The sequence below is a fragment of the Mastomys coucha genome, unplaced genomic scaffold (assembly GCF_008632895.1).
Source record: "Mastomys coucha isolate ucsf_1 unplaced genomic scaffold, UCSF_Mcou_1 pScaffold16, whole genome shotgun sequence".
Taxonomy (NCBI): Eukaryota; Metazoa; Chordata; class Mammalia; order Rodentia; family Muridae; genus Mastomys; species Mastomys coucha.
The window spans coordinates 27,958,920-27,971,885 of NW_022196898.1; the positions used below are offsets into that span (position 1 = coordinate 27,958,920).

The following is a 12,966-nucleotide window of genomic DNA, read 5'->3' on the forward strand; positions in this document are numbered from 1 at the left end:
GAGGAAAGCCTTTCACGGATTTGGCACAATTCTAAAATTGTGTGCATTTGATTCAAATTTTCAGTTATGCCTTATACCTCTCAAAAAATAGCCTTTATAAAACAGATGATGGCCATTCACTTTTTACTGCTCTTTCTCAGTTACTAGAAATACTCTATGAATTATTTAGAAAACCTGGCCCATGTAAACAATCATCTCTAAACAAACATTGCTCTGAAATGGGGTCGCTCATGGCACATTGTCTTGGAGAGCTGTGCGAGGAATGCGTGTTTACATCAAAAAGGGCAGATGTGGTGCAAGTGTGCGGAAGGCAGCCACGCTCAGTCTGCGCTGGGCGCACAGGGAGAAAGTTGTCCTGGAACTCACTTCAGGGTCAGCATCTGAATCTACCTCAAACCGAGCCTTGAATTGCCCATCCTCTGTGCCTGCTCTCTTGGAGAACTGGAGAATTATTGAGATATTGATGGGACTTCTGCACAAAGAAGAAGAATACCCGTCAAAGCGTGGTGAAAATGCTAAGAATATAGAGATTCTCTCCCCATGGGCTTCTGGAGGCTATCACGGTATTTCTCCTAGAAACCGTTCAGATTTACGCTTTCTGTGCCTACTACCTTCAGCCACATTAGTCTGAGTCTGCCCTCCCTGCTCCAACCCCTCACCTCCCCACACACACACTCCTTTTGCATTTTGCATATCACAAAACAATCATTCTCAATCCTGTCTCCTACAAATGCTTCTTTAAACATTTTGATATTCCCATCTGGTCAGGCGGTGTGTTGAAACACCCATTCAGTTAATTTTCCATCAATCTGACAGATTCCCCTGGGTTTCAGCTGACTTTCTTCTCAGTCAGCAGTTGCTCACACATGCGTGAGCGCTGGCCAGAGACACTAGTCGAGACTGCAGGCCCACACCAAGAGGCCTTCAGCCCTACATGGGAGTAGGTAAGCAAATGCAAATGCTTGGTAAAAGGTGAACTGACCCGTTTCTCTGGTCCATCTACTTCCTGATCAAGTGGGAAGCACATTGCGACAGGAAACAAAGTAAAGTCCATACGAGCCATGTGCCTCATTTGCTCTCATCTTAGCAGAGAGAAAAAAGAAATGAGTAAACCGTCACCAAGTCAGGGATTCTGAGCTCTGTTACAACTCACTTGTCACCATGAGTGAGCTTGTGATGTTCTCAGCCTTGGCACCCAGCTCCTGCTTAGCCCTCAGAGAGGCCCAAGCAATGTGTTTTATTGGTACAAGACTAGAAACAGGAGGAAAGCTGTTGGTGAGTTTCCTATCGAGCCCCCCCACATTTGGACCTTTCTTTAGAGCAACAGCTGTGTCCAGTGTGTTTCGCTACTCTCTGTTTCCTGCTCCTGAGTACTAGTTCTTGCTGGGCTGGATCAACCTTCTCCACTCTCCAGACCCACTCATAACAATGAGAAGATCTCAGTTGTGGAGGCTGAGGCCATGTTCCTAGACAAAATACCCCTGGGCAGTCATAAAGGTTATATTTTATACTTCTTATATCTATGTTTTATATTTATATTTTTATGTAAATATAACATGTAATATAACACATTGTCTATATTTATATATTTATGTGTCTATATGAATACATGGATATAAATTTATATTTACATAAGTATAAATATATTTCTATGTAAAGCTATGAAAATTTATATAAACAGATATTAACATAAATATATCTTTATATAATGGATGAAATTAGAAATTATATTAAGCAAAATAAAGGAGATTGAGAAAGAAAGAATGTACTTCATAAATAAAAGAGATTTTAAATATCTTTTCATTTGACTATCATGTTTTGATAAGGCTATAAAATGATCATTATACTTCAAAGACATGTATGTACTAGGATGGTGGCATATACCTGCCAGCATTCTGGAGGCTGAGCCGAAATTTGAAGCCAGCCTAGACTACATAGTGAGACTCTACCTCAAAAATTGTGTGTGTGTGTATGTGTGTGTATGTGTGTGTGTGTGTGTGTGTGTGTGTATGATGTATGAGTATATATGAAAGTGCATATACATGTATTTTGTTTTGTTCTGTTGTTGTCACTGCTCTTTTAAAATGAAATCTCCCTGTGTATGCTGTGCTGGCCTTGGACTTGAGATCTTCAACCTGTCAAGTGTAGGATTGCAACCATATACTGCCACACCCGGCCTTATTTCATTTTGCATTTATTGCCATGTATTAATCATACATATTAATATGTATGATATAAGGTCTATATATTTCTACACATGCATAAACCACACACTGATTAGATATGTATCTTCTTTACCCTACCTTTCTTACATCTATGATTACTATTTTACATTCAGATGAACATATTTTACCTTCTACACATGAAAGAAAATGTGTGGTAATGATCCTTGTATGTCCACACATCACGCCAACCTCCAAATCAAAACATTTTTCTCAATAGACAGGGATTCTTCTTTGAAGCTAAATAATAGACCATTTTGCATGTATCACATGCTCCTTATCCATACATTTGTAGAAAACTGGGTTGGTTTTAGTTATGAACAATGCTTTAGTCAACACAAGCCTGCAGGTATCTGCCTGTTGTACTGGTTTTCTCTCTTTTGGGTACTGGGGTGGTTTGAACGAGAACAGTCCCCATCAGCTCATAGATTTGAATAATTAATCCCATTGATGGAACTGTTTGGAGGTATGGCCTCGTTAGAGAAATTGTGTCACTAAAGCCAGGTTTTGGAGGTTCAAAGATCCACCCAAAAGATGGATCTCTCTCTTTCTCTCCTCACTTTTTCCCTCCCGATGCCATGCTTCCTGCTGTGATGGTCATAAGCTCTAGCCCTCTGAAACCATACATGCCCAAATAAATGCTTACTTTTATAAGTTGCTTTGATCATAGTGTTTTATCACACCAATAGAAAAGTAGGTAATTCAAATGCATATAGACATATCTGCATCATATGCTAGGTACTGATCTGTGAAAGAAAAAAGAACATAAAACATGCATTTGCTATTCATCATTCTTTTCTCTGACCCACATCCCCTGCATCTAAACCCTCTCCTATAGGAAGAAGGCTTGATCATTTAGGTCCCACACGAGACATTCAGTGTTTTGTTCTGTTTTGTTTTGTTTTGTTTTGTCTTCACAGACTTAATTCACTTTATTTTTATTGTGTATAACCCTTTATGTGGTAGCCAGAGCTGGAGCCTGGGTCCTCTGAACAGAGACTCTGGTATGTGTTTTCACAGAGAATCGGTGAATTCCTGATGAGACTTGGTGAACACACTCGATTTCCAGAGGTCAGGTCAGGTAGTTGTATGTCTTGGAGATGGCATCAAAGGTGACTTTGGCAAAGTTTCCCAGAATGTCTGTGCAGCCTCTGGCTAATGAGTAGCAGTCATCAATACTGGCCAGCAGCAACTTCTTGTTCACAGGAGCAGACACAATGCCAATGCCTCTAAGGCAGGTATGGTGACCTGTCACCTCACATGGAACAGTGTGGGGTTTGTTTCCTCTGTACCACACAAGGAGCATGGAAAGTTTGGCCAGAATGATGGCCCCCTCAGATGGCAGTGGCTCCCTCCTTGGAACAGTTAACACCAAGACCAACATGGTCATTGTAGTAGTCCCCAATATTGACGAAAGCCTTGAACCAGGTCTGCTTCTGCACTGGCATGATCTTTAGAACCTCATCTTTTAGTGATATTTCCAAGAAAATGTCAATAATCTTGGGGGTTTTACTGGAGAACAAGTAGATCTCCTCCCAGGGATTTGATCATCAATCACTGACCAGATGGCCCAGTTTGGCAACAAGGATCTACTCCATATCTTTGGCTTTATCTCCATGGGCACCACACTAGAACCCCCAAATCATGGCGCCCTACTCCTCTGTCTACCCTGGCATCATTCACCATTTGGTGTTTTCCCAAAGAAGAAGCAAGAACTTCAATGTTTTAAGTATTTTCTCTAGCTTCACCCTTGTATTTTCTGTTACTTTAGGGAGGTTTGGATGTCTATTTGTCATTTTTCTAAAACAGAGTTTCACTATTAAGCCTTGGTTGGCCACAAATCCATTCTCTCCCTGCCTCCCTGATGAGTGCTAGGATCACAGGTGTAAACCTCAACACCTGCCTTCTAACTTCCTATGGAAACAGGTCAGGGCAACTTGTATTTTACCCAGCAGACTCATTACCCAGACCCTGGACAGGGAGGGAATGGTATTGGGAGATACTGAGAGAATCTATGATACAGGCATTGGACGGTGATCATAATCCCAGGCAGTAAAACGACTCACAGGTAAGCACATGCCATCTGTCATAGCAACGGAACTTGTGGAACCAGAGAGCAGAGGCAGAAGCTACAAACAGTTGTGTCATGTCCACACCTTAATTAATCTTGAAATGTTTATTCAACTCGGCTTCAGAATACCATCAAGCAGTCACTTTAGATCCCCACTTCTCTGCCTCTGAGCAGAAACATTTCAACAGAGAGCCCAGGTCTGCCCAACCCTTCTATTTTGGGTAAGGAATGAGGGAACAGGTTTTTTTCTCTTTGAAAAAATGTATTTCACGGGGGACCCTGAAGTCCCCAGATGGCCTGACAGAATAAGATGCTGGCATCTGAACTGAAGCTAGAATGAGATGGAGCCTCACATCTCTCAGGCAGGCAGAGGTACTCATGTGCGGGATGGGCATGAAGTCTCGGGACCTGGGGTTAAAGTACAGAAGTGAGCATCTAAAAGGGTTCTCAGGAAACCCTGGGCCTTCTGATAATTAAGTTCTGGGCTGGACTTACTGACTCTGTCAGAGAATGGCAGGTATGAAGTGATGTTAGGTTTGAAACTAAATACAAGGCTCCAAATCTCATGACCACTCTCTTATTCCTTCTCTGGGGGCCTTCGAACATCATCCCAGCCTCCAAGAACAGCTTGCCTGCAATTTCAGGAGCACCATGCACTGGACATATCCAGGTAAGCAGCTCATTCCTGACCCAGACAAAACCCTGAGGGAATTGTCAAATCAAGCTTTTAAATGTTGAGGTATATTGCTACCCAGGAAAACATAAGTCAATGGCAGCTCATAAACACTGATGAGTCTGTTGCAGTCAGTACTGGGGACAATCGGGAAATGTCGCCAGCCCTGCTTCTTTGGAAAGTCTCAGATCGTGATGGCCCTGTATCTCAGGACTGAAGAACAGACAGGATGAGACAAGGATTTCTGCCTTTCATAAAACTGGCTTTCCACACATCTTGTCTCACACCTCTAAAAGCCTCTTCCCCCAATCCCCTTCTTCTGGGTTTCTTCATTTTATGATCTCAAAATTGCAATAGCATTACATCGTATTAGCAGCAGCTCTGGGTGCGTTAGCTCTGGAAGTCTCTAATTCTCATTCACTCCAGGAGAACAAGCACCTGCTTTTATGCTGTCCCCAAAGCGATGGGAAAGGAGCTCACTAAGGAAAAGCTTCTGGGACTCATTGGTGAGGAGTCAACTCAAAGGAAGTGAAATTAAAATCATTTGAGGGGTCTGGCACTTAACGAATTTGTGGAAGAAAAACATGAAACTTGTAAAAAACTCAAAATAGTGGCATTTAAAAACCAAAAACTGAAAAAAAATAAAGAAATAAATCAATGTAATCTAAGCCTGAGCTGATGGGGTCTTGCTTGATTTAACTTCTCTCATTAAAATGTCATATAGATTTCTTTGCTCTTTCATTTCGAACAGTAGCTTACATCTATAACCTTGTCAAAAACACAGAAATCAAAGGAAATAGCAGGGCCCAGAAGACCAGGTAAAACTCTGGGACTTGAAGAAATTTAATTTAAGTAGCACCACTCACCTTCTGGAGGTTACAGGAACTCTTTTAAGCTAATTAAAAACTATCTATGGAGTACAAGTAAATGCAATCATGCACCTCATAGGGCTGTGTTGGGACTAACAAATAAAACGGACCGCAAAGCAGTTAACCAAATAGAACCAGCCAGCCTGGAACTATATGCTATGCTAACAATATTTTAATGTCCTCACTTAACCCCTAGAAATTGAGAAGCACTGACTACAGACCTAGGAGCACAGAGACGGAAAACAGTGGCTGTCTATTTGCAAGGCAAAGCTCTCACTCAAAGAAAGCGTCAAAAGTTTACCCCTCCAATATAATTTAAAATGAAAACCAGTTTCCCTGGCAGAAGGATGGCAAGAATGAAAATAAAAACTACAAGAACCGACCACCACCCCTGCGACTCATTGGGGGCTAGCTAGATGCTAGGAATTGCAGAATTCCATTACTGATTCATTCATCCCACCATTCCCACTAATTGAGGACATTGAAACATGTAGCATAAAGGGCATTTAATAACAGATAGGTCACTCAGGGAAGAGGTGAGATGATATCCAAACAAGAACTTTTTAGTCAAAGGAAAAGAAAAACCTGCTAGTAGATACAGTACTATGCCAGGAACACAAATGTCCTGCATTTCGAGGTATTTGAGCTTGATGCTTGTTTGTTTGTTTGCTTGCTTGCTTGCTTGCTTGTTTTTTGTTTGTTTTTTCTGAAGAGAAAAACAAGATCCTTCGGAGAGCAACTCTAACACTCTTCCCAGGCCTGGCTCTTTGAAGCGCTCTCTATCCTACTATACTGACAGAACCAAGGACACTCTATGTGTTGTGAACATGGCAATAAACAGGATGGTGTGCTACAAGTTGAAACATGAAATATTCCATCTAAGCAGAAGGGATGGGTGTTGGTGGCACCAATCAGATCCTGCTATACACCATTTCATCATACAGGATGCTAATAAATTGTCAAGTGGCAACAAGAGGCCAGAAGCAAAGATTCAAACTGCCCTGCTAATTCATATTAATTTCAAATATCTGAAACAAAAATCAAGTCCTCTGCTTCCAGGAGCCCAAGGTGCACATGAGCAGCTCTGCTCTGATCATCTGGTTTCCTGGCTCTATTGCATTCAGTCTCCCTGATTGAACTGTGTGCAGTCCTGAAATCACTGTCAGCTTCCTGGGGAAGCATACAGTCTGGTAGAGATTCAGGGGGAATCTCTGTGCTAAGTGGAAAGTACAGTAAGAAATATCTCCCACTAAAGAAGTGGAAGAAGCAGGAAACAGGAAGAGTCAGAAGCCCAGAGCATGCTGGGAATTCTATCTGAGATGGCCATTCTTAAATGGTCTGAATACACACACACACACACACACACACACACACACACACACACACACTTTAGTCCTTGCATGCCTACACAGACCAGTGAGGGGAAGAAGATAGGTAAAAGGGCCTCTACTTTCTCAGAGTCAACTCAGCTGCAAACCAACTGCAGAAGCCATGTTTCCTAGCAGCTAGGCAGGCAATCTCTCCCCCTTAAAATAACAGCTGGGAAGCTCACCACAGCAACCACTAAGTCCAGCCTTTTGTCACCTTTACTCACACTTGCATCTTGCAGCAGGCAACAATTTTGCCTCACCAGGAAAAAAAAAATGATCCAGATTTTGAACTGTTCTTTGTTCCTAGAGAAAACTTATAAAAGAATAAAGTTTGTGTGGAAGAACATCCTAGGTCAACTTGATACCTAAGCACTCTAAACAGCTTATTTCACAAGGCAAACTGGATCCTCATCCTCTAGGAACCCTAACACCAGCACAAGCCCCCTTTTATTTGGAGTCACTGCACTTGTGCAACTGTGGTTACACAATTAACGTTGAGCAGCGGAGTGTCAAATGATGCCCTGGGCATGTTCTGCATATGGATGTTGTTCTTCAGCTGCTGCCATGTAGGAGCCAGTCAGCCTCATCTTACTGACCAATGATTCCTGTCACTACATTGACTCTTCTTTTCTACTGGTCTCTTAAAATATGAAGTCCACAGTGACCAGGTGGTAGGTAGAGGGGAAAATATGAGTTTCTCTGTGTCTTCTGATAAAAATGATCAGTATGGAAATTTACAGAAGCTGGGAGAACACAGGATCTTTTGTTGCAGCTGGGCATGGTGCATGCCTATAATCCTAGCACTTGGGGAGGAGTCAGGAGGACAGAGAGTTCAAAGGCAGTCTGGGCTACATGGTTAGACCCTTTAGTTAAAAAGACCAGAGGGAGGCCAACATAATGAATCACTGTCATCAGCAAACCACAAACTGTCTGAGGTTCTGGGTATAAAAGAATGGGCTTGGAGAGGAATTCAGGGGAAAGTTCCTCAGGAACGTTCAGCACAGTAGAGAAGAATCTGGCCTCTCAGAGTCCACTGAAGAGGAAAGGATGGAGCAACGAGATAAAAAAAAGGAGTAACAGGGGAGGGGGTCAAGTAGATGGATAATGAGCTAAAGAATTTTGTAAAATGTTGTGGCCATTGAGAAATCCCAAGGTGGTGAGATAGCTCAAATAAGTCTGTAGAACATTTCAGAAATTAGTTTTAAGATTGTTGGCTGTGTGACATAATCTCTCCCCTGTGATCCACCCAACTTTCATTAAATGTTCTGTGAAAAGGGAGAGGAAAAGATAGAGAAAGCTATGGTTTAAAAGGACCACTAAGCTATGGTTACCATGTGGTATTTGACCCAACCCAACACAATAGGCTCACATCTTTCTCAGAGCAAAGCCAAATCAGCACAGGTGAGATATAAGAGTAGGAAAGACTGATGACCTGCAGCAGATAAGTCCCTTCTAAAGCAACACTCTCCTCTAACAAATGACAGTTTTATTCAAGGGGCCCAAATGAGTTCATATAGAGGTTGGCCATTTCTAAGTGTGTTCCCCTAAGGGTCCATTCCTGAGCATGCTCAATTTAAGGTCATAGAGTCCACATTTGAAAGATTAAAGTAAAAACCAGGAATGCACATTCAGTTTGCAACATGAAGTTTGAGCTGAAACTAAAGGAAAAACCACCATGATGATTTGTTAACAAGCCTTCCTCTGAAGATGCCAGTCAACTTTGTGGCTAGGGGTGACCAAACCTTATGCTATGAGGACTTCATTCTCAAGCTAGCACCTGAGCTGAGTGTTTAAAGGTCCCTTCTATCACTGTATTTGACAGGGATATTCTGTGTGGTATGGGATATTAAAGGACAATTCAGTCCCATAGTCATAAGCTGTGTTCTTTTGGACAAGAAACAGCTAGAACAGTAGACATTAGAATCAGCTCCTGGCCCGACTACCTGTCCTGGAACGAGTAACCATGACACTCCACTAAGAGGACCATGACAACCAGTCATAGCCCAAAAACCTAGAGTTCTCCATGCTAATGAGGTATTTAGATAGGCCGAGAGTGTTTGGCCAATGAGCTTCCTTTCCTGGGCATCCCTGCAAAAAGTATTTAATCCCTGGTTCACCCTGAGTGAGATATGCATTCACATCTGCCATGTATAAAACAGTTTGGACAAGCAATGATCTACTCAACTCAGTCTCCTCACAGTGGGGGAATTGGCAGGGGAGGCCTTTGTTGTAATGAGCTGTGCCTAGATCTCCCATAGAAGGCCTCTCTCCCAGCTCGTCTGTACTTTGGGCACTCACTCAGAGCTAAACCATATTCCACCTCGTTCCAGGTTCAGCACTGGCTGGGGACCCCCATTCCCAACTCCTCGCAGTCCCCAGTGGCAACTGGGTACACAGGAGGATGGAAACCACCATTCTCAACTCCTTGCGTTTCTCAACAAGTGTCTGGGTACACAGGAGACTGAGAACCACAATACCCATCCCAGATCTAGCTGTTTCTCATCTGAAAGAACACAGACTGGGACTTCTACCCTAGATTGCATTCTGTCTTCCCTGAGTGACATTCTGGCAGTGCCCTGGTCCCCAGTGGTGAGGCAGACACACAGCCTAATTAATGTCCCTGCATTTTGCCTTCCCTGAGTGACATGTGGGCAGCCCAACATCCCAGCGGTGAGGCAGAAACTGAGGCCATCACAGTGGAACCGAGTTCTGAGGTTCTTGTCTTCCCTTGGTGTGTCTGGACACTGGTACACACCAGGTGGGGAAAGGGGGATCCCTCCGGAGATCTTAGTGTTACGGCTCTTTAATGTTACAACTCTTTTAGACAATGTTCAATGAAATGGCTCTCTCAGATGGTATTAAACAAAACAGCTTTCTGTCCATACACTTTATTCAGGGTGAACCAAGGGTTATGTAGTTTGGGAAAGGGAGTAGGAATATCCAGGGTAGGAAAAGGTCGTTGGTACTGAGATGCCTCATTAGGAGGGGGGATGGCATTCCAAGAATCTCAGGTGCTTGCTGAACAGCTTTCTTATTGGGAGAAAAGAAGCTGAAAAGAAGTTACTTCTACTAATTGTCCCTGGCACCAAGTCCCTTATGAGCCCCATCAGTTAGGTGGAAGTGTCCTTTAACTTATATCCTTTATTACTGCATTTATGGTTACAGTTGGAATCCAGGATGTCCCCACCCTGACCATGGTGACACACTAACGCTATTGAAAAGTACGACTTCTTTTAAGAAGTAAAGCCTAGTGGGAAGTTTTTAAGTTATGTGGGGACATGTTCTCAAAGGAGCTAACTGGGAATCAACTCCCTCTATCTTTATGCCGCAACCTTTAGGTGAGTGGTCTTGTCATGTGTTTCCTGCTGTGCAGGCCCAATGCAATATGGGACCGTCTTGTCTGGGCTGAAACCCCTGAAGCAAAGGAAAATGTCTTCTTTCTAATTGATTGGCTCATGTATTCGTTAAGGTGCCCAGAGCTGACTAAGACAAGCATCAGCTCCTTCACTGCTTGAAATAGCAACAAGCTGAAAGGGATCAGATGTCCACTAAGCTTTGGGGAGGGATGGAAGTGTTATGGTCAGCATCACACCATCCAGCAAAATAAAATAAAAGCTTACTGTAGCAACACTCTCACAAACTCCTGACTTCCTCATTAGAGCTGGGATTTGCCCCAAGCCAGTCCCAGCCACCTCCTAATTTGTGTTTTAGTCACAAAGGCACTTTGGTTCTTTTTCTCATTCTTAGGCTTCCCAAGCCTTCTTCTAAGGCCTGTTTCTTATAGCCAAATGTCTCATCTATTCCGGGGGGTTGGGAGGGAGGAATCTGTCACATTCTCAGGATTCAGTAGGGTCTAGTGTCTGCTGGGATTTAAATTATAAATTGCTTCCGTTATACATAAAGAGCAGTGAGGTACAATAGACTCTTAAGGGGCTTTCTGTCTCAAAAGGTTTCCACTCTCTGTTAAGACTTTCCATACCCGAGGGAAGGTTGAACAATGGTCATATCTAAACCATGTGACTTCCCTCAACCTCCTTCACGGTTGACAGGTCCTCAAGGGAATCCCTGATCCAAGTTGGAACAATCTGACTTCCTGTCCCAGGAACACGAATCAGGAGCTTGATTGACACAAGTGCCTACAATTAGAATCGTATTATGGCTTGCATCTGAACTCCTGCCATATGGGTCCCTGGTGGTGTGGCCCCCTTCCTCCTCGGCACTACAATGTCTGACTCTTCCCCGTACTCAGACAATACCCAACTTCTTTCACTGCTGAAGCTAGGATGTTTCAGTACATTTTACTTAAAATGTCCATAGTAAAGAGAGACCTCACAAAGAAAGCCATGCAGATTCTCCGGACAGGACCCTTAGCAAATTCTTCAGAAAGCCCAGGTTAGTGTGCGCCTTCTGACCAAGGAGCTAGTCAGCCATGGTTGCTGAAAATGAAACACTGTTTATTCTCTTATATGGCCGCCCAGGGAACACTGAATAGGGAAATGACAGACACGAAAGGCTTGAAGCAACTTTAGGGGCATCAGCAATGAATTCCAGGACTAGCTCATCATTGCAGAACAGCTGCAGATGGATCCTAGAAGATCTAGGAACTCCTACACAACCGTAATCTGGGTTAAGAAGTTGAGGTAGAAGGTTGCCTAAAAGTTGTTTTCCTTTAAAGAAAAAAAAAATTTACCCATTTCCCAGATGCTGCCATTTCCAGGAATAACAATGGCATGCGGCTGCTTGGTAGATGTGACCCACTGCAAAGGAAGCCAGCTGTGTGCATAGGCAGCTTCTCTGCCATCCCCCTCCCTCGATCTTGAATCCCAAAGTAAAACACATAAATAATGTGGCCTTAACATTTAAAGACACACTCTTCTTCTGCCTCCAGAAGGTGATGAGCAGTCTACCGCTTGGCTTTCCTTTTTCTACTTGCACTAAAAATTAAATTAAAAGCAAAAAAGCCTCCTGCCTCCATTCTGCTACTTGGTGAAAACAGGATAAAATGCAGCCCACCGATTCTCTGAGCCAGCCACGGTGTCTTCCTCCCTCCTTATCAGCACTTCTGCACTCGGCTCCCAACAGCCCCACTTCTCTTCTTTATCTCTATAGGAATCAGAAGGCAATAGTTCAAATTGCAGAGAGGCTCCAGGATTAGGAAAAGATCATCTTCCATCTTGTAGCCAAGAAGCCTTTGTTTTGTTTTCTCTCTTTAATGCGAGACTGGACAAGGCAAGGGGGTGGGGGTGCTGGAATAACAGCACTACTTAAGCTGTGATATCTAATTTCAAACTTTGCTCTTAACAGCTCATTATGTCAGCTGCCATCTCTTTTTCTACTGAAAATTCATCCCATTGTTCTTGTCCCAGGGAAAAGGCCCAGGCTCAGGCATTTCAATTGGCTTCAGCTCAAGAAGAAAAGATCCTTTTTTAAAGTGAAAATCATGACTTTTTGCCAATTCAAATCACATTACTCATTTTTCTCTTCCAGGCCAGGCAAGAACGCCAGGCTCTGCCCTCTTCGGGGCTCATGAACACTGCTGAGAAGCCTGGCAGCCTGCCATTTCACTGACAATGTGCCAGCCAGTGTGACCTGTGAGTTGATGGGGAGACCTCAGAAACCTACTCAGACAGGTCCACAGTCGTCCACGGAATTCAGAGCCCTCCTTCCCAGTTCCATGCAGCGTCCCAAAGGGGTGCGTTGGCAATTGACTGGATTTTTGGCGTAATTACCAGCCATTAAAGAGAAACTCTGCTATTTTATC

General features: G+C 43.3%; 1 pseudogene; it reads right to left on the bottom strand.

The window, feature by feature from the left end:
- Window positions 1-3,236: 3,236 nt before the first annotated feature.
- Window positions 3,237-12,966, bottom strand: part of LOC116094395 — a 41,791-nt pseudogene continuing 32,061 nt past the window's right edge.